This window comes from Eurosta solidaginis, chromosome 2, assembly GCF_040869045.1.
Source record: "Eurosta solidaginis isolate ZX-2024a chromosome 2, ASM4086904v1, whole genome shotgun sequence".
Lineage (NCBI taxonomy): Eukaryota > Metazoa > Arthropoda > Insecta > Diptera > Tephritidae > Eurosta > Eurosta solidaginis.
Window position 1 is genome coordinate 297,194,627 of NC_090320.1, and position 21,355 is coordinate 297,215,981.

The 21,355-nt window shown below is 35.6% G+C and overlaps 1 protein-coding gene across 9 annotated transcripts in view; it reads right to left on the reverse strand.

Annotated features, from left to right (window-relative positions):
• LOC137241265 (uncharacterized) overlaps nt 1-21,355 on the reverse strand; it is a 124,836-nt gene that overhangs the window by 94,418 nt on the left and 9,063 nt on the right. Inside the window, exons 1-2 of one of the 9 annotated variants that reach the window (XR_010949949.1) lie at nt 6,358-6,557; nt 1,430-2,398 (exon numbers count right to left, since the gene is read on the reverse strand). The exons of 2 other annotated variants lie outside the window; for them this stretch is intronic. The gene's annotated coding sequence lies outside the window, so the exon portion shown is untranslated. Of the gene's footprint in view, nt 1-1,429; nt 2,595-6,357; nt 6,558-21,355 lie in introns of those variants that run through there. 6 more of the 9 variants (XR_010949950.1, XR_010949948.1, XR_010949951.1 and 3 more) reach the window with 6 other exon arrangements.

A 21,355-nucleotide genomic window follows, 5' to 3' on the forward strand; every position in this document is an offset into this window, starting at 1 on the left:
TCAGCAGCACTAAAAATATGTTACGCTATTTACAAAAAATTAAAAAAGGTTAAGTTGAACTGGCTGCGAGGACCTTACATAGACGGAATGACTCCCTATTGTTACCAGAAATTTGCTCAACAACCACACGGAAAAATCTTATCAGAAATTAGGACCTAAGTATGGTATAAAATAACACAGCCTTCTTTGTAAATACTAGGACCTATGCTACTTGCTGCTTCTAGAACTGATACACTCCTAATAGCTGGAGTCGTAGCCTGGCAAGCGACGAGCACGAGCTACATCGTTTGCTCTTCCAGCCCACATTGCCTACTTCTGCTATCACTGACAAGAATTTAAAAGTAAATGTGACCCGGTCTATGAAAAGGTGGCTTATGACTCAAAAAAGAAATTACGAGAAACAGCTGTTAAAAGCTTTTTTTTAGTCATAAGCCACCTTTTCATAGACCGGGACACATATGATGCCAGAAAGCCTTGTTTGGTGAGAATACCCATCATGAGCCCACAGTCCTCTCTTTTCAGTAAAAACATACCTTATTAGACTTACTTACGTACATGATCTGCAACTCTGTGCAGCCACGCGCTTGATTCCACACCTTTGTTGCTTCGTAGATCATGTGAATCTCACTCATCTAATTGAAACATCTACGGTTCAAGCTTCAAGAGATGCGCCCTGTTCGGCTAATTCATCTCCTTTTTCAGCTAAGGGAATATGAGCAAAGCCGTGTTATCTTTTGCTGAAAATGCTGCAAAAATTTGAAGCAAGAAACTAGCGCAAAATAAGCTAAAAAAAAAAGAAGTAAAATGCACCAAAGTTTACCATATAATGGTACATACAAAAAGAATTTTTAGAGTGGAATGGTGTGATGGTAGCGTGCTCCGCCATCCACACCGCAGATCCTGGGTTCACGCCCGGGGCCAAGCAACATCAAAGTTTTAGAAGAAAGTTTTTTCGATTATAAGACAATTTTTCTAAGCGTGGTTGGCCCTAGGCAGTGTTTGGCAAGCACTCCGAGTGTATTTCTGCCATAAAAAGCTCTGAGTAAAAACTCATCTGCCTTGCAGATGCCGTTCGGTGTCGGCATAAAACATACAGGTCCCGTCTCGCCAATTTGCAGGAAAGATCAAGAGGAGCACGACGCAAGTTGGATGAGAAGATCGGCCTAAAATCTCTTCGGAGGTTATCGCCCCTTACTTATTTTATTTTTAAATGTTTTTTTTTTTGGTCTATACACCAAATATGACGTATGTATGTATATTGAAATGGAGGATGGTTATAGATTCAGAAGAAAAGTATTTTAACAAATTATGTATATTTCAGACATGTAAACTAGTTTATTCTGAAACATGTTTCTTGCTTATACCTACACTTAATCTGGAAAATTTACCAAATTTTTTTTTTATGTTTTATTTTTTGAGTGAAACTTACCTGCCGCAATATGCCTCTTAATTAATTGAGATTTTGAGTGTTTTTTTTTTTTTTTTTTGTTGTAGTCTACATTGTTAGGCAATTGCATTTTACTTGCACGAACACACATTCATCCATTTGGAGTACGTATATCTTTTCTCCAAATATTTATACATATAAAAATATACAAACATATATATGCATATGCTGCGGCATCCTCTTTGCACTTGAACTATTATCCTTAGAGGCCATCCTTTTCCGCTTTCAAGTATACAGAGCGTTTACTATTTACCGAGGCGCTATCCTCGTCGAATGTACGATTTATACGAGTAGCTACAAAACTGCGTAACCAAAAGTTTGCAAGAAACGACACCAACAACAAATAGTTGAATTACCACCAACGCAACGAGCGTTTATTTCATTAATTCACCGGCGAATTTTTACTTTGTATTTGGTATGAGGTAGCGCTATGCATTCAGTTTCTTATTGTTGTTTTTCTGTAGAAAAATTGTTCGATTGTTGTTGCGTTAGCGTTTTATGGCACCTACTCTTGAATTTTACTAGCACTAGTCAGTTAAACTATAGTTCGTTCATTTGGCTATTCGTTAACCCACCGCTCGCTGTTCGTTGTAGTTTGCACTTTTTTGCTTTTTTTCGTTAAAATTTATATTCAGGCACAGGTTGAGGGTAGTTGGTAGGGGTAGTATACTAATTTTCACCAAATACATTTCAGTCAGTCAGTAGTTTTGTTTTGCATTGCCCGACGCACTGCGTTCTACTGCGCATGTGCGTAGTTTTTGTTGCAATTATTGTTGGTAGGGTCAGGTTTTTGTTGCACTTTTGTGTACACTCACAGATATTCTTTTTTTTTGTCACTGAATTTTACATTTCGTTGCATACATATTTATTCTTTTATCTTAATTGCGTAGTATTAATTTTTAACAATATTTTCTACTTTGTATTTAAAATAGTTATAGGAAATTTATAGGACTTGCATGTATTGAATTAAGTATTTATTAGATTTAAGATTACAAATGTTTATCTTAATGTTTAACCAAGTTCACTGCATTAGCTCAATCTATTTGACATTTTAAGTTTTCTGAGAAATTTTGCTTGCTAGCTTCTATCTTCTAAGCTTCAAATCCACTTATTACAAATAAATTTAATTTTTATGTTCTCTTATTTACCGTGCGAATTTACTAATTAAAATCTGTAACGAATTTAAGTTTACTACTTCCTGTCATGATTTAGGAAAAAAACTAATAAAAACCATGAGGATTAAAGACGCCTTTATTTTTGCGAAATTAACATTAAGATATATTTATTAACATATAAGCTTTTGTTTGTCAATATCGGAAAACTAATAAAAGGTAATGTGTATGAAATTTATTTTATTAGTTGAATGACAGTAATTGTAATGTGGTGTAACGCTGCGAGCAAGAGTGGCAAAACTTAATGGTTCATACAGCGCAGTATAGAACCGTAAAATGCTATAACAATCTTTTAGCTGGCTTTTACATATAATTTTTCTAGAGATATATATTTGCGCTTAAAGCATAAGCATTTTACTACCTCAACCTAATGGCGTACATACTGGCTAAATGAGGCAACAAGGATGGGCTATGCTTGAGTACGGATGAATTAGGTGGTCCATGCGGACCTCACATACATACACTGAATGAGTTCAAGCCAGAAGTTTGCTCAACGACCAAACTGAAGAAACCTTACCAAAAGCTAGGACCTATGTTACAAAATAATTCCGTTCTATGGCAAGAGCAAAATTCCTTTTAGGCCCTATGCTACTGGCTGCTTGTATATCTGCTAGCTGTTCCATGCTTAATAGCTCGGGTCTTTACCTTGCAAGTGCAGGGAATGAGCAGAATCGCTGCACTTCCTTTATCTGCAATCACCAGAGTCTACAATCCCCTTTTTTTTTAGTAATAAGAGTAACTTTGTTAGTCTGAAGTATAGGATTTGCCAATGATGATTCATTTACATCTATTTCCATGTGGTTAAGGACCAACTATAAATGTATTCTCTCATTTCCCATTCTTTTTATGGAATGCTTACAATCTAAAACGCCTGTAGATATTTAAATTTATATATTTATCAGAAAAGAGGAAACCTAATGTCTCCATACTTTATGCATTTTCTAATCAACCATATTAATTAGCAAACTCAGATCAGCGGATTTACTAAAATTTCATTTTAAAATCTCTGCTGAAAAAATTCGGAAAAATTTAAACTTAACAGTTGAGCCATTTTAAAAAATCTCCTCTTTATAAATTTTTTTTTGTCTTTTAAAAATGTATTTTTTCCTATGTGTTTATTCGTTTAATCGAAGAAGATTAACTATCGTTTTACTCTGCGTTAAACGATTAATCGAGTAAAATCACAAAACAATTTATCAATTAGCAAATTGCTTGGTTATTATAAGTTTTGATTGATAAAACTTAACATTATTCAAGTAATTTTTTTATTAGATATACAAAGTTTTGTAGAAAAAGTAATCAAAACAAAATTATTCAATAGATTTAGGTTTTGATCTAAATACATTTTGTTGCGGTGGACTTCCTTTTCCATTATTCCGGAAACAGATGTTATAATTAGAGCTACAAATAATCTTTTAATCATTTAGCGCGAGTTTTGATTAAATAATCTTCCCATGACATTTCCTCTTTGATTAATTACAAATTATAATGAATCAATTAGCTGATCAATCGATGATATGAACAATCAACATTTTTAATAATCAATCGATCGCACAGTCCTCCTTTCTAGTAGCATTTCTTCGAATAATAAGCAAAACTATATTTTGAGTAACAATTATTATTACACGAATAATCGGTTAAGCGAAAAATATTAATCAAATTTGCATTAATCAACTAAAACCTTACTCACCATATTTCAAAAATTTATAACAACCCTGTTATTTCGTTAATTTGGGTTATGGGCTTGGAACAGTTAATCGAACAATTCCTCAATCAGTTGAGTAGTGTGACTAGCGAAAACAAGAAAACGAATATTGAAGTAGTCAAAATTGTTTAGTTCCAGTGAATCTTTTTGTAAAAAAATGTCAGGGCTTTTTTAAAAAATCTATAATTCCGCTGATGGATTATCTGAAGCGGAGCATGGCCCAAAGAGGGAAAAATAATATAATCGTACTAACTTGGATAATTATTATATAAAAAAAAAAAAAATTTCAAGAAAAATAAATTTCTTGAGATCGAAATAAGAGCATAAAAGATTGGATGTCAAATTACTAAGTAATATTTTGGATACATTCTTATAACGGCGCATCTTAACCATTTGTTATGATTTTCTATATTTTTTTAACTAAATTAATTTTTATGATTCTCAGTAAAGAAAGCGCATTTTTCTTTACGTTATATTTTCAATATCTAATAAAAATTTTTTTTCACATCTTCACTGTGGTTAATACTAAAAATGTGTTTAATTATTTACTCAAATAACGGCATACTAATAATAACTGAATCCTTCTTATTTTATACCCAATTTCTGTTTATATATGGCTTGAATAAAGAATGCCGATTTTAGGAAAAAAAAACATAGCCATATATTGTAATGACGTCTTTGGAAGAATTTTGCACTGAGTGATTACCTTTCAACAATTTATCACTCATTGTAATCAATAATTAAGTAGATAAGTTATAATAAAGAATTAATTTCGCTGTTTTTTTTTTTGTAATATTCGATCTCCACGAAATAAGTATTCGAACCCGGGGATAAATTTTTAATTTATATTAGTGATACGCCCTAATGTTTGTATATCTAGCTTACTCACACACATAAGTGCAGACACTTTTGAAAGTACATGTAATGGGAAAGAGTACGATTCTTTCGGCTTACAATTTTGTTGCACGTTTTGTTGTTGCATTAGCAAGTACAACATTTATATTTACGCTGCCTGACAATTTTCTGTATGTATTTGTATATTTTTACTCAACGTGAGTATTGTAGGTGCTTTTGCTATGGCGTTTGCCTATGTATTTTAGAGTAGCCAATATGAAATGGCATTGGATGCGTGAAATCTAGTATTTATGTATTGGTTAAGCATTGAAATGTATTTGTATGCGTGTTTTCGACTTGCAACCGACTTTATTTCCTTTGTCGTAGGTCAACAACGAAAAAATTCTTTCACTTCTATAGGAGTCGATAAAAAAAAGTTGCAAAATAATTTGCAGAAATTCTGTATCAGGCAAGACATATTCCATGTATGTACATATGTATATATGTATGCACATTTGAATGGGTCTGTGATGATGCATTGCCACTTTGGCAATGTAAGAGCTAACCATGCTGAAAGCATAGGCATTTTTCCTGAACTTTTTTTACTTAAGATTTGCATCAACAAATTTTATTGGTTTTGTAGACTTTTATTGAAGTTCATATTTTTTAAAATTTTCAATCATTTTCATAATTTTTTGAAGCCGTTTTAGTGTTTTTTAAACAGTTTCTGAAATTTTATTTTATTCTTTTTATGTGATCTCTAATGCAGCTTTAAGTTTTTATTTGATTTTTTTAATATTTACGTCATTTCTATTTCTACTAAAAAAATGTTTTCCATTTTTCAAATCTTCAGCACTTCAACAAATCCAGCTACTTATCTCAATAAGTTTATTCCACATTTTCTTTGCATTTCATTTCCACTTTTTAATTATTTTTCACAATTCACTTTTTCTTATGCACTCATTTGCTTACTTTTAACGCGTCTTTCTTCATGAACTTTTTTTGCATTTATTTTTCCATTAAACTATTTGTATATTCAACAATGTTCTTGTTTTCTTTATTTTACTTTTTTTGCAAAACGTAAATGCACTTTGTAATCACTTAATGTAAAAAAAAAAATATTTACAATTCAAGTACGTACATATTTAAATGCATTTGTAAATATGTATGTATGTGAATCAACAACTCAGCTAACTAACCAGCTCGTAGTTTCTTATAAAGTTTATTCTGGATCGTCGTCGTCAGTAAGTCGTTGGGTTAGCCTTCATTGTCAGACTATCAGTGAGTTAGCAGCTTTCATTGAGCACCAGCGAATATCAGCAGCTGCAGCGCATTGCATTGCACTTTTGTGTTGTGTTCCAGTACCAACGTTGCAAACGTTTCAAAGTCACGCTCTGTACTGACAAAAAGGGTACAGACATTTTTTGCATTCGCCTCCAGTCAGCAAACTCATAACAGACCCAGAGACAGTGCCTGTGCTGCCAGTATCAGGGACGTTATTAAGGGGAATAATTGGTTACTGGGAGGTGAAAGCGGTGGTAGCACTGAGCAAGCAACGGTAGTCCACTGTGAAAATTGTATGAATATGCACAGTGGGCTAAACAGCTGCTAAATGTGGATGTTTATTTATTTATTTATTAGTCTACCAATTTAAAAATGTATACAGACTAAAATGTTTAAATTCATTTTATTTTGTTATCTTCCGCTGAAGTTGAGCAGTTAATTTTTTTTTCTTCAATGTAGTTGCAAGTGAAGAGAGATGAAGGACGCTTAAGAGCCTGTGCGAAATTGAACTCACCTCATATCTGTGAAAAATTTCAATTTCAAACTACTTTGTTACCGATTTACAAAGGCCCAACATAAAAATTTTATAGTCGTGATCAAAACTATCTCTTAGTATCGAGTATTTGAGAAAAAAGAAAATTTGTCAAAGTATTTATTATTGTTTCTAAATCATTAAATATCCAAAAATAATTTTTACCGCTCGACGAAGGTCAACACTCTCTTGCTTTTAAGACGAAACCTGTAAACTACCACTTTATGGGTCATGCAAATAAATCAGAGAGTTCTTTTCAAAAAAAAAAAAAAGAACGATTAAAATTCCATAGTTTATATGAAATAACAACGATATTTTTGTAGTTTTAAGCTTAGAACCCCTAGGGACTTTTGGAGTACTTTGTGATACCACATTTTCTTATATGATGTCTACACGGCACCTCTTATTTGTATTTCACTTTCCAAAGTGCGGCACGTAATAAATTAAAAAACTTATTATATTTAACGCAACTAGTAATTTTTTCTCGTGTGAACCAAAAGTCGTATGACATAAGAGCTTCCATTCATTTCAGTGAGTGGTATTAAACCTGAGTGCCTTTGTGAAATTTTTGGCTTATATAATGGTGAATGTTAATGTGAGTGACTACGCCCCAGATATCACGACGTCATACATAATCTGGGCATAAAATCTTGTTCGGCGTTAATTAGTCTTGAACTATGTCGTGAACCATTTTAAATCAATTATTTCTTAAAAGAAGTGATTTAATCTGCGTGGGAGTTGCCCTGTGCACCCCCCTTGCGGAGGCGCTGGACACTATTTTTAATGTGTTGCCAATATATTTAATGGCCAAGCAATGTGCGGTCTTTCCTGCTCTGCAGCTGCGAGAGCTATCCGGATGGAGAGACAATGTGGATGGCCATGCAGCTAACCTTAAGTATCTGGATTCGCCTTCGTCGGACTATTGCGCTCCGACTGTATTTTTCAATATCAAGTATGAGGTTATTATCCCGGATAGGGATTATTGGTTGAAGAAGCCACCGGACCTGAGCGATACGCTGCAGATATATACTTACGGCTCCAAACTGGATTTTAAGGTGTGTAGCGGTGTTTTTGCACCTCAACTAGGGTGGAATCTATCATTTAGCATACCCGATCATTGCAGCTTCTTTCGGGCGGAGGTGGCTGCTATAAATGAGGCCGCTGATCACCTGGGGAAGGCTGCTCACGGCTATAACCAAATTTGTATTTACTCTGACAGCCAGGCTGCACTAAAAGGATCGGTACATGTAAGTCGAAGACAGTAAAGAAGTGCCGCAAATCTATTAACGAGATCGCTGAGCAAACTTCCTTCAGTCTGGTATGGGTAGCCTGGACACTCGAATATACCGGGCAATGAGATGGCTGACGAACGTGCAAAAGGGGGCACATCCGTTCCGCTTTCGTCGTCCTGGAAGGGATTGAGTATGCCTCTCGCTACCTGTAAGCTCATTTTGAAAGGGATTTTCCTTAGCGAGCGGGTGTGAGATGGAACAATCTTGAATTCTGCTACCACTCAAAGCTCGTGTGGCCTGAATGGGACGCGAGACGCACAAAAAGTCTCCTTCTTCTTGATAGGGGGGACATATCTCTGGTAGTTGAACTTATAATCGGCCACATAGCAATCGGGAGGCACGCACAACGGCTGGGTGCTCTCTATAATTATTACTGCAGCTGCAAAGACGAAGAGGAGATAGAAAAAGTCAAACATTTTCTGTGCGATTATCCCGCGTTTTGGCACAAGAGGAAGAAATTTCTGGGATCTCCCTTCTTTCACGATCTGTGTGATCTGGCTAAGTTGGAACCTAAGAAACTCCTGACGTTTGCTGTGTCGAGCTGTTGGTTTGAGTAGGGGAGAGATCCACGTGGTATCACAATGGAACCTTTTTGGGCCTAAGTGCACTGGTGCTCGTACCGGTGGCCACTCTAACCTAACCTAACCTAACCTATCGGAATCTTTTAGAATCGTTAAAGGTCTAAGCAAAAGCAAAAACACAAATTTTGATCTTTTCATGCTATTAGCTACAGAAATTTTTTAAAGAATTTGCATTATGCTAAGCAATCATATTACAACGCTAAGGGCTGTTTTCTAATGCGAACTTTAAAGCTTATCTTTCCGGTAAGTTATTTTTCATGAACGAAATTTGTGTTAGCAGGACATATAAATTTAAAAGTTCACACAAGAAAACGGCCCTAAAGCAAGCAAGAAAACCTGCAGGGAAAGTGGGAGACAGTCCCGTAAAGCGACAACTTTGTACTACACTACTAACCTTCTTTCAACTGGTACTGTCTCTTTATGAGACAGTTCTGCACAAGTTCAGAACTAGTGCGTGTCTCTGAACACTCAGAAAAACACTTATGTAAATGATGAAAACATTTTTGTTTAAATTAGGTAAAATTTCGTTTATGTTTGTTTGTTTGATGGTGCGTTCAATTTATACTTAATATTTAAAAATGCATGAGCTTAGCGCCGGCTTATAATACTTGAATATTCATTTATTATCTTTTTTCTATTCATGTTGTTTTCAATTATTATGTTTTTTTTCTGAAAAAAAGAAAGAAACATTTACTGGCATATTGCGATGGTACCATTTCGAAAACCGCCACGTAATGAGCATCATGAAATTTCGTAATGTTATCAAAGGTTTCACTGAGATTCGAACCGCGAATCACACGTTGAAACTGCAGTTGCCGTAACCACTAGACTATCCTGCTTGTATTTGTTTCCTTGCTTAATTCAGTTTATCTCATTTCTACACAAACAACACAATTGAGATATTCTGTCCCTATATTATTTTGTGTGTATATAGATTTTACTGAATTAAGCAAAGAAACAAATAGAAGCAGAATAGCCTAGTGGTTAAGGCAACTGCAGTTTCACCGTTTGATTCGCGGTTCGAATCTCGGTGAAACCGTTGATAACATTACGAAATTGCCTGATGATGATTATGTGGCGGTTTTCGAAATGGTACCATCGCAATATGCCAGTAAATGTTTCTTTCTTTCTTTTCAGTTTCTCTTAGAAAAACATAGTAATTGATAATAAGCTCATGAATTCTTAAGTTTCATTTCATTGAGTAACATTTTCTAAGTTTGTATAAAACTTTTCATTAATTGGAGGAAAAATTTATGTTAAATTTTTTCCAATAAAGCATACCTTATTTAATCAAATCAGTGAATAAAAGCACTCGGCTATAAAGATGAGCACCTTGACTAGAAGTCCACTATAAGATAAAATAATTATTGTTAGGCCTTGAGCTCGGTTCGTAGCCGCGATCCTACAAGTCGGTAGACCGATATAACAACAAAAATTTAAAAAATTTTTCTTTAATTAATCATGGGAAAAAAATATCCAACAAAATCTCTGATGTGGAGTTAATTTTTTTATTCAGTATTTAGTAAAATGTGAGTTTTGAATTTTTTTTTTTGCAAATTGTTGGAATATAGCTTGAATAATACGAGATGAGGAAAGCGATTCATGATATGATTCACTGTATCCACCTCTTCATTTCTTTAGTTTATATCAGTCTATGCCCTATCAACACACCAAGCACTGTAGAGAGTTGAATATATTAGCAAAGAGGATAAACAAATAAGAGCCACCAGTCTGCTACGAGTGGCGAGTAACTCGCTGGAAATCAAAAAAATTGATGTCTATTGTTTTCTGTGAGGGACATTTTTAATTGTCTCGCATTTAACCATGCCATGTAGGCACCTTATGCAAATCTGACTTTTGGAAAGAGAATTAATTAATTAATTAAATACAGTCGGAAAAATAAACACAAATACCCCACGAAATATATAGAAGACATTTATGCACAACTCGCCCGAACAAAAACCTGCGATTACCTTAACCAAAAACATTACGCAAAGTAACGAGTAACGTCTCTTATTAAATTTATCCTCTTTGATATTACTACCATAAAACAACCATTGGCACCATTGCTTTCCGAGTATTCTTAGAAAAACAAATAACTTCGAGATGCTTTCATCTGTTCTAGCACCATACATTTATAGTTTTAAATTAAAACGACATCTTTATGATGTGTCCAAATGGTTTTTTTTTTATTTTATTGAATGCTGTAGACGAGTTAAAATAATGTTGCTCATACGCAGTGTTGGTCGAATAACATTTTGTGATTTTCTCCTCTAGATAGATAGATAGATAGAGAGATACTTCTTTATTTCAAAATATTTAACATAAGTATTATACCTTAAATCTAAACAAAATCAGTTGGATTTTCTTAAAAATATATTTTGAAAAATAAAGAATAAGACAATGACTTGTTAGTCATCTGTCGGAGTTGTTGGCTTTATATAAATTTGGCTTCTAGCTTAAATTTATTCACAATTTCAAGATGAAAACACAAAGTCAAATTAAGCGCTTATGTTTTATATTCAAATTAAAAATTTTCAAATTCTGTTATTATTAGTTTTCTGTATTTCAGAGCACCAGTAATATAGTTAATAAATTTTTTCCAATCAGGATCGTTTTCCCCATTAAGCACACTGATTACTTCCTCATACCCTAAATATTCTCTTTCAAAACAAACTTTTCCGTTTTATTGAGGTTGCAGAGTGTACAGCCTCTATTGTACCTGCCCTCTGAATAAATTAAGTCGCATCTCGCCTTGAAAGTCCATATTGTGTTCGCACGACTGAAGCTTTCTTTAAAATACTGCGTCTCTAAATTATGGTCAAAGTATTTATAAATTCGATTTTCATTACTCTGGTGATTTTCGCCACATTCTCACTCTGTTTTCAGCTTTTAAGTGCGATAATAATAAGAAATTATTATTTTTCCAGGCTTGCCTTTTCGTCTCTTCATTCCAAACTATGGTCGCCTCATTTCCCAAAGCGTGTAATCTCTGTGCCCAGAATACATTTTTGTGTAAACTTTTTTTTGACAATATTCTTCGCAATCTATTTTCATTATCTTCAAGCAATGTCTTGTAAACGTACCTCAAATGCAGATTTAGTGTGTACAAATGTCCATTTTCCATATCTGATTTCAGCATTATTGCGTAAGTTGCAGTGCAGTTGGGGAGCCTATACATTCTTTTGAAGAAGTAACATTGCAATTTGTCTACCTCGCTAAATATTTCAGAACCCCATATTTGCGCTGCATACCGTTGTATAGCTATACAGATCGCATTGTACATTTGCCACTTTTCCTTCATTGAAATTTGGTCGTTATTTAAATACATACCCCAAGCTGCATTTATGCTTGCCTTCGCAGAAGCATTCCTGTTTCCAGATGCTGTGTAAGTACCATTTTTGGTGTGAGCGTTACTCCTAAATATGTATATTCAAATACTATTTTTAGTTCTTCCCCTTTGTATATCCACCTTTCCCTGTTAGCCTTTCACTATTTCGCTGACAGTCTAACTCCTTTTCTAAACACCATAACTGCTGATTTGGCTAAATTTACCTCTAAATTCCAACTTTCGCAATATGTTTCAAGGTTACGAATCATTTTCTGTACCGTTTGTGCATCATCGGACAAGATTACTATATCATCTGCATATAGCAGCAACCTTATGTTCAGTTTTTCTATTTGCAAACCATCCCCTAAATACTCATGCAAGTCATTTAGATATAATGCAAATAGAAGAGGGGAGAGTAAACAGCCTTGTTTGACACCAGAAGTTGTGTTAAAGCTATCGGACACTTCGTTTCCGTTCCAGACTACCAAATTTGTCGTCTCATAAACCTGCTCAATAAAATCTACGAATTTCCTTGAAAATCCTATGCTTCTTAGTTTGTAAATAAGTAATTTTCTAGAGATTTTATCGAACGTCGCCTTAAGATCTATGAAGGCAGCGTATACTTTCTTTTTTTTTCACTAAATTTCAACTTTACGATGGAGGCTAAATTTTAAAGGTTGTCGGCTGTGGAATAGTTTTTACGAAATCCTGCTGGATACTCAGACATGATATTATTGTCTTCAAACCAACACGACAGCCTTTCATTGAGCACACCCATCATTATTTTTGCATTTGTATTCATAAAACGCCACTCCCCTATAATATCTTCTCTAAACACAAATTATTTTAATAATTGCTATCAGGATTGAATAGCTATGCTTAAGTTTACACATTGAATAGGGACAACTTTTTTACTAAACGACTTTGTATATCAGAGTTAAAAATTTAATTGTATGATAATACAAAAGCCATGCCATTTGTTTTACTAAAAAGCTGGATCAATAGTCAAGCAAACGCATATTCTGCATACAGACAAACAGGACTTCATTTTATAAAGCTTCAAGGTTTAACACATATTTGTTTATACCAAATACGTTTTAGCCCACTGTAATACGTCAATGCAAGCAACACTATTATGATACCAACTACTATTCTGACTCAAACAACAACTACAAGTGCATCAATGAGTCGTTGACGTTCGACTAATACAACTATTCAGACCTAGAAAAGACGAACTGAATAGTAAGTATAGTGGGGTAGTGTTGGTGGAAATGAGGAGAATATGTGAGCAAACTATAATGTGCATGGATGAGCAGGCGAGCAAACAGAACGCCACCAAGAGAACGAATAAACTATTAAATGAACGGATATATGGATTTATGCTTTGTTAGGAAGGTGGGCAATAGTTGGAGAAGTGCAGCGGGCATAATGATATAGGAGGTGCCGAAGTACATATAAACCTGGCATGTATAATATGCATGTGTATGTAAAAAGACTGGCTGGTATGTATGAATGTTGAGAAAAATAAAAAAATAAATTCTTCCCGATACGCTTTTTTAAATAAATATTTGTACAGGGTAAAAACGGATATCTTCCATATATACATATTTTCACAAGCTTATACGTATATGAATATGTATGCGGCAAGTATTCTAAAAACTTTAAATACGCGTTAGTTTATACCTATTTCAAAGATCGAACTATTATAGAAACGTAAACACATGCAAGCAGGTGGGATTAAACACAACCAGTTACCAGTTATCGTAAACTCCTGCACAATTATCGAGCGCGCCAGAAGAAATAATTACATAGGAGTAGAGCAAAGGCGAATGTCATGAAAATAAAATCAGAGAAAATGCACCAAATGCAAAATCGCATATAAATGCGCGTACACATTGTTATATAAATACAATCGTATATACCGCAAGCTCATCTAGTCGTTAAAACTCACAAGAATAGCTATACAGAGAAATGTCATTTAAAGTACCCAATAAAAAAGTGTACGAACTTTTCTCTCGAGCATGATACATCTCATATTCTATCTAGACCGTGCATGATTCCGAGCCATACATCAGGACCGATATGATGAGCTACTTGTAGAGCATGATTTTTGTTCGCCTAAATAGAACTTTATGTTTCAATTTCCTAGTCTGTCCTAAGTAGCACTTGTTGGTGGCGTAACTGCCAAAGCGCAAATGCTCCGATAACATATTTCCTGGAAGAGAGCAAGTATTTTGTCTGGTTCTCATATACCAGAAGAACCGCTTGTTTTTTGTCTATTTATCCCATCCAGGTATGGCAGAGCTTGCGTAACGTTTATTAATGCAAATTATATCAATATCATCAGCATGCGTCAGCAATTGTACGCTCTTATAACAGTTCACAACATCATGGTTTAGATTGTTGCAAGAATTATTTTCAAAAATTTGCACAAAAGCGAATCGCACTGTTTTAAGCTTTCAAATAAATCGTAGAAGTCATTTACAATCCTTATGATGCTCGTGGTTTAATCCACGTCATTTAGCAAATCCTTATTAGCTTTGCAAGTATCTTAAATTCAAAGAAAGCCATGAAAAGCCTTTTAGCAGCAATTAATCTAGCTGCTGTTCGGAGTCTGCAAAAAAGTGTCTAGCATCCAACAAGGAGTGGAAAAACATCAAAATACCACTCTTCAAAAAGAGGAAATCCGCGTGAATCTTCTCTTAGACATATCGTGCTATTACCTGTTATAATAATATCAAGCCGGAAGTTGAGCACTAGCTGAGAGACAGCCCAATGTGCAAATCCACCAAAGCCATAGCCTTTTCAATTTAATATTTTCGGAAAAATTGAAACAATGCGACATCAGGACGGACCCGGTCACAGCTGTTACGATAATATCTTTGTTAATCTCTTCAAAAGAAGAAAAGACTTTGAAGAGATTTAGAAGGTCCGCTCTGTCATCACGTTGTTTAATTTCTTTTTTCAATTTATTAAATAAATAAAAAATTTATTTGTTTGATTGATTTTGCCGTAAGAAGGCTGATAGGTTCTGGTATAATAACCTTAATTGTAAGACCCACACTCTCCCACTAGTAAATAACGCTGCCTTCGTTCGTATTATTTACTTTTTATCATCACTAACACAATTTTTGCTTGGTAGTAAGCGTATCGCGTCGTCATTTTGTGGGTGCATTGCTCCGGTTTACAAAAAACTCTTGCTGCAAAAGCTTCAAACAAACTACGGAGCAACAATCAACCGCACCAGAGATTTTATCATTACAGTGTGCAATTTTGGCCGTCAATAGGAGTTAATTGTTCAAATAAAATAATATAAATAATAAATCACCACACTTCTCAGTAATCTAGAGCGTTGATCAGACAATTAAATAAAAGCGTTGGGCGTGTGAAATTTCTAAAAATGTGAGGAGTAGCATAACCTGATTAAGGTTCAGTTGGTCTTACTTATTACTATCAATTGAAATTTGACGCGTCCAACGCTTTTATTTAATTGTCAAAACATAATCCTTTCGAATGCTTTACTCGACTCAGCGTATGCTTGTTCCTACTCGAAATCCATTTTTTTGACGTCACTTATATCGGGCTGTATGTAATATTTGTTCCAAATTGGACCACAAATACGATTTTTTGAAATATTTCGATCCACGCGCCACCTTTCGGAGTTGTTTTTCTTATTATTGATCAAATAATTGCCAATAAATGCTACTTTGGACTAGGTAGGCAATTGAAAAGTAAAGTCCTTTCTCGGCGAACGAAAATCATACTCTACAAGTCACTTATCGTACCCGTCCTGCTATATGGGGCAGAAGCATGGACCATGACAACAGCAGATGGAGCGGCTTTGGGAGTGTTCCAGAGAAAAGTTCTTCGAAAGATTTATGGACCTCTACGCGTTGGCGATGGCGAGTACCGAAGAAGATTTAATGATGAGCTGTACGAGCTATACGCAGACATCAACATAGTCCAGCGAATTAAAACGCAGCGGCTGCGCTGGCTAGGCCATGTTATGCGAATGAAAGATGATGCTCCGGCCAAGAAAGTGTTTCTATAGGAACCCGCCTATGGAAGCAGAGGTAGAGGGCGGCCCCCACTCCGTTGGAAGGACCAGGTGGAAAACGATTTAAACTCCCTTGGTGTGACCAATTGGCGCCGGTTGGCGGAGCGAAGGAGCGACTGGCGCGCCTTGTTGGACGGCCATAACCGTTTAGACGGTTAAGCGCCAATTAAGTAAGTAAGTTATCGGTTTGTTGTCGGCTTATTATCGCTTAGTCATGAGCTTCTTATTAATTTTATATCGTCTTCTTATCGATGGATTAAAGATGTGTTATCGATCTAATATTGAAATTTTATCGGTATCTGATGCATAACAAGCCGTTGAATCACAGATATAAATAAATAGCGATAACACAAAATAATCAATAACAAATTGATAGCACGCTGATAGCAAATCGAATACTTTAAAGAAATCGATCCCGCTTCGATATCAAATCGATAGTTTTTCTATAAAAAATCAATAACACGCCGATAACAATTTGGCAACACTCAGATACCAAATCGATTACTTGTGAATAACAAATCGACAACTTTTTGATATAACATTGATCACTTTTCGGTAAAAAAACGTTAGCAAATCGAAAACTTTCCGATAATAAAGAGATAACTTTTTGTTATCAAATTGAAAATTTATCGATACAAAATCTTGAAACTAGTACGGACCTATTAAGTAAAAGGTTTTTGAGATAGGACTATCTGTACTCAAATAGCAGGTTCTTTTTGGAAAAACAAGATGTAAAAAAATTTGTTTGCATGTTTTCTTCTTTATGTTCTAAATAATTGTGTTCAGGGTAACTTTCGTCGGTATTGCATTTTGGACTTAAGATATTTTTAACCTGCCTCTCGTTTCAACTTTTGCTTCCCTTGCGAAGGATAGAGGTGTATTTTTGGCATTTCTTGGTAGAATTAATGACAAATAAATATAAAAAAAAATAAAATGTTTGCAGATCTATCAATAAAGTGTTAAAATCCGCTATCTATATAAAAAAAAAGTCCCACTGTACGTCAGCACGTCGTAATAAACGCTGATGGTCCCCCTCACCTGACAGCACCATCCTCTGTACATTGGAATACGGTATTCGAGCGAGATTTTTCTCTCATAACAACGAATCGGAGAGTGAAGAGTGAAATTTATAATTTTTGCTATTCAACCAACCAACTTCCTACCCTCTTATGCCGCACTAAACCGTTGGCCAATCGCGTGCGCCTCTACGGCAATGTAGGCGCTTTTCCCTGTTTGCTTGCGTACCACATGTATTCGGGCTATTGCGGTGCATCGCTTAACACGAACACGCACATATGTGGACACACGTTTTAATATAGGCGCGCTTGCACTTCGGCGCCCGGACGCCATTATGATAGAATTGGCGACGTACATATATTTCTCGTTCGGATCCCGCGCACTCGTCGCTCGATGGTGGACATTGCTCGTTGATAGCGTTCCCGCTTAAGCACCATAAATTTAAATTTTTTTGGTTTTTATTTTTATTTTTGTTGATACTGTTGCTGCTGCATCGCTGTGATCCACACCGTCCTTGCGCAGTTGACGTTCACCAGAAAAGCTGTTGGTATTTTTCAATGCATGGTATTTGTGTTGTTATTTTTGTTGTCGCTGTAGGTTGTCAGTTGTAGTTCAATGCAGTGTTGTTGTCGTTTACTAATTTGCTCTTGCCTCTTTATGTACTCATGCATGTTTGTATGTCGATTGGTGCTAAGTTTCCTTGCTAAAAATGCGACTCGTCTACGATGAGTCGCAAAGGAGTTACGACTAGTGCAAGTTTTGATCTCTTTGTATGCGTTGAACTGATCTCTTTTGTTTGAGCATGTCCTATGACGATACTGATGGAACCTATTTATACCCGAAAGGGAACGATAGGATCAATTACCTTTGTACCCATATGGGAACGATATGGGAAGACTCATCCCTTTTCTCATGAAAAAGTATTATTTTTCGTATGGTAAGAGGCTAAGGACATTTTAAACGCAATATTGAAACTTTGCAAAAAATTGTTAAATACATCTTATTAAAAAGTTATTAAGTTGCCAACTCATTCCAAGAGTGCAACATATGGTCCAAGTCATTTAGGTTCGGTACAGGGCTCCGGGATTTTTTTAAATAATTCAAATCAATTGTCTGTAATCTTTTTTTTATTTTACTCACTTCGTTGCCGTTTTGTTTTTATTTTTCTTAAAATAGATTTCAAACAGACTAATCCCAACCCTACCTTAAAGGGACTAGAGGGTATCAACTATGCCACAATGTACACAAAAGTGATTAATCGGAGACCATTCTCATTAGGGATTAATCGCACGATTAATGCAGTTTTTTTTTTTAATGCATTACCTCTTGTGGCTTTTGTAAATACAAATACATGTATACGTTGTTGTGTTTGTGTCTTATACTCTTTAATTCTTGTTTTCTTATATAGAGAGTTTATTTACACATTGTGTTGTTGTTGTCTGCGTTGCGTCGTAGAATATTTCGTAAGTACATATTTGTAAAAACAAATTCACATAGACGTATACGCCTTATAAAAGGCTTATGCTATTTGATCAAAAGACTAAACATTTTAGAATGCCAAGCTTCTCTGGCACAACATGTCCACATAAGGGGGCAGTAAAACAGCTGTTCATGAACTCATAGATACCACAGTCAGATTTTTACAGAAATTTAAAAGAAAATAGCTCGATCAGTCTTTAAAACGAGCTTTCAAAATTACATACTCAGCTGAGAGCTTTGGGGACAAAATAAAGGAAAATTAACATGTAGGAAAATGAACCTAGGGTAACCCTGGAATGTGTTTGTACGATATGGGTATCAAATGAAAGGTGTTAATAAGTATTTTAAAAGGGAGTGGGCCTGTTCTATAGGTGGACGCCTTTTCGTGTTAATAAGTATTTTAAAAGGGAGTGGCTCTAAGTTGTATATGTGAACGCGTTTTCGAGATAGCGACCAAAATGTGGACCAGGGTGACCGAGAATATCATCTGTCGAGTACCGCTAATTTATTTACATTTGTAATACCACGAACAATATTCTTGCCTTGATTCCAAAGGCTTTTGATTTGGCCATGCAGAACTTTTTCATTTTCTTCTACTTACGTAGGTGTCACACCCATTTTACAAAGTTTTTACTAAAGTTATATTTTGCGTCAAAAACCCAATCCAATCACCATTTTTCATCCGTTTTTTCGTATTTGGTATAGATTTATGGATTTTTTTCATTCTTCGAAATTTTCGATATCGAGAAAGTGAGCGTGGTTATCGTCGGATTTCGCCCATTTTTATTACCAAGAGAAAGTGAGTTCAGATAAGTACGTGAACCAAGTTTAGTAAAGATTTATCGATCGAAGCCATCGTGTTAATGGCCGAGCCGAAGGACAGACGGTCGTCTGTGTATAAAAACTGGGCGTGGCATCAACCGATTTCGCCCGTTTTCACAGAAAACAGTTAACATCATAAAATCTATGCCCCTACGAAATTTCAAAAGGATTGGTTAATTTTTGTTCGACTTATGGCGTTAAAAGTATTCTAGACAAATTAAATGATAAAGGGCGGAGCGACGCCCCTTTTGAAATTTTATTTTAGTTTTGTATTTTGTTGCACCATATCATTACTGGACATGAATGTTGACATAATTTACTTATATGCTGTAAAGAGATTAAATTTTTTGTTAAAATTTTACTTTAAAATTTCTTTTTAAAAAGTGGGCGTTCATACGATTTTGCAAATTTGTATTTAGCACGCACATAGTAATAGGAGTAACGTTTCTGCCAAATTTCATCATGATATCCTCAACGACTGCCAAATTGCAGCTAGCAAAACTTTTAAATTATCTTCTTTTAAAAGTGAGCGGTGCCACGCCCATTGTCCAAAATTTTACTAATTTTCTATTCTGCGTCATAGGGCCAACCCACCTACCATGTTTCATCGCTTTATACGTCTTTGGTAATGAATTATCGCACTTTTTCGGTTTTTCGAAATTTTCGATATCGAAAAAGTGGGCGTGATTATAGTCCTATTTCGTTCATTTTAAACAGCAATCTGAGATGAGTGCCCGGGAACCTACGTATCAAATTGCATTTAGATACCTCAAAATTTACTCCAGTTATCGTGTTTACGGACAGGCGGACGGACGGACATGGCTAAATGAATTTCGTTTTTCGCCCAGATCATTTTATATATAGAAGTCTATATCTATCTCGATTAGTTTATGCCGTTACGGGGTACCGTTATGCGAACAAAGTTAATATACTCTGTGAGCTCTACTCAGCTGAGTATAAAAAAGACTGAGATGACACTAACAAAAACAAAAGAGTCCCAGTTTCGTTTGGCCACTCAGAATGGTACTGACCTCTACCTCTCTACGAGAGTTTAGTATATAGGTTTCGAAAAACTCGATTAGTTTAAGATAGAAGGCTTAGCTGGAAAAATAACATCGAGCGTAACGTGGAAAGCGCTATATAGCGTCTCCCAGCAGGTTAGAGACCTTAGAGTATACCCGCGGCATGTACGCCTGTCGTAGGAGGCGACTGAAATGCCAAACTGATTTAAGGAGTTGTGTAGCGTAACCCTTTCAAGGGGTTGCCAGTGCAATTTATAGCTTCCCCAACCTCACCTACCCATAGCGTATTGTGTGTCCTTAGCAGCCGAAGCTCTGGCGACCCAAAGGTCCTCATGGATCTAGGAGGCGGGATAGCCTAGAAGGTTCCATGTGGATATACTAAATCCTACCCGAGATTGTCGGACTAGTACATTAATGGTGCTTGTGACCGGAGCGCATCGGATCTAACTCCGGCAAAGGATAATCAACATCGATAACACTACCCGAAACCTTTGGGGAATATCCTTGTCGCTACAACAACAACAACAGCTACGTAGCGTTATAATCTTCCAAAATTAACTGGTAACCGGTTTTTTCTCTGGAAATCGTAAACTATCCCTATGAGTTCGTCTTCCTGACTCGGCTAGTATCTTCCAAACGATTGTACTGGGTATAGAGATGGCTGATGGACTACCATGAACAATGAAATGGGGGGCGTAATGTACACATGTTATGGCACTGTCAAGCGAGATAACGGTCTATAACTGGTACAACACGGATAGCTGCGGGGCAGCACAGCAA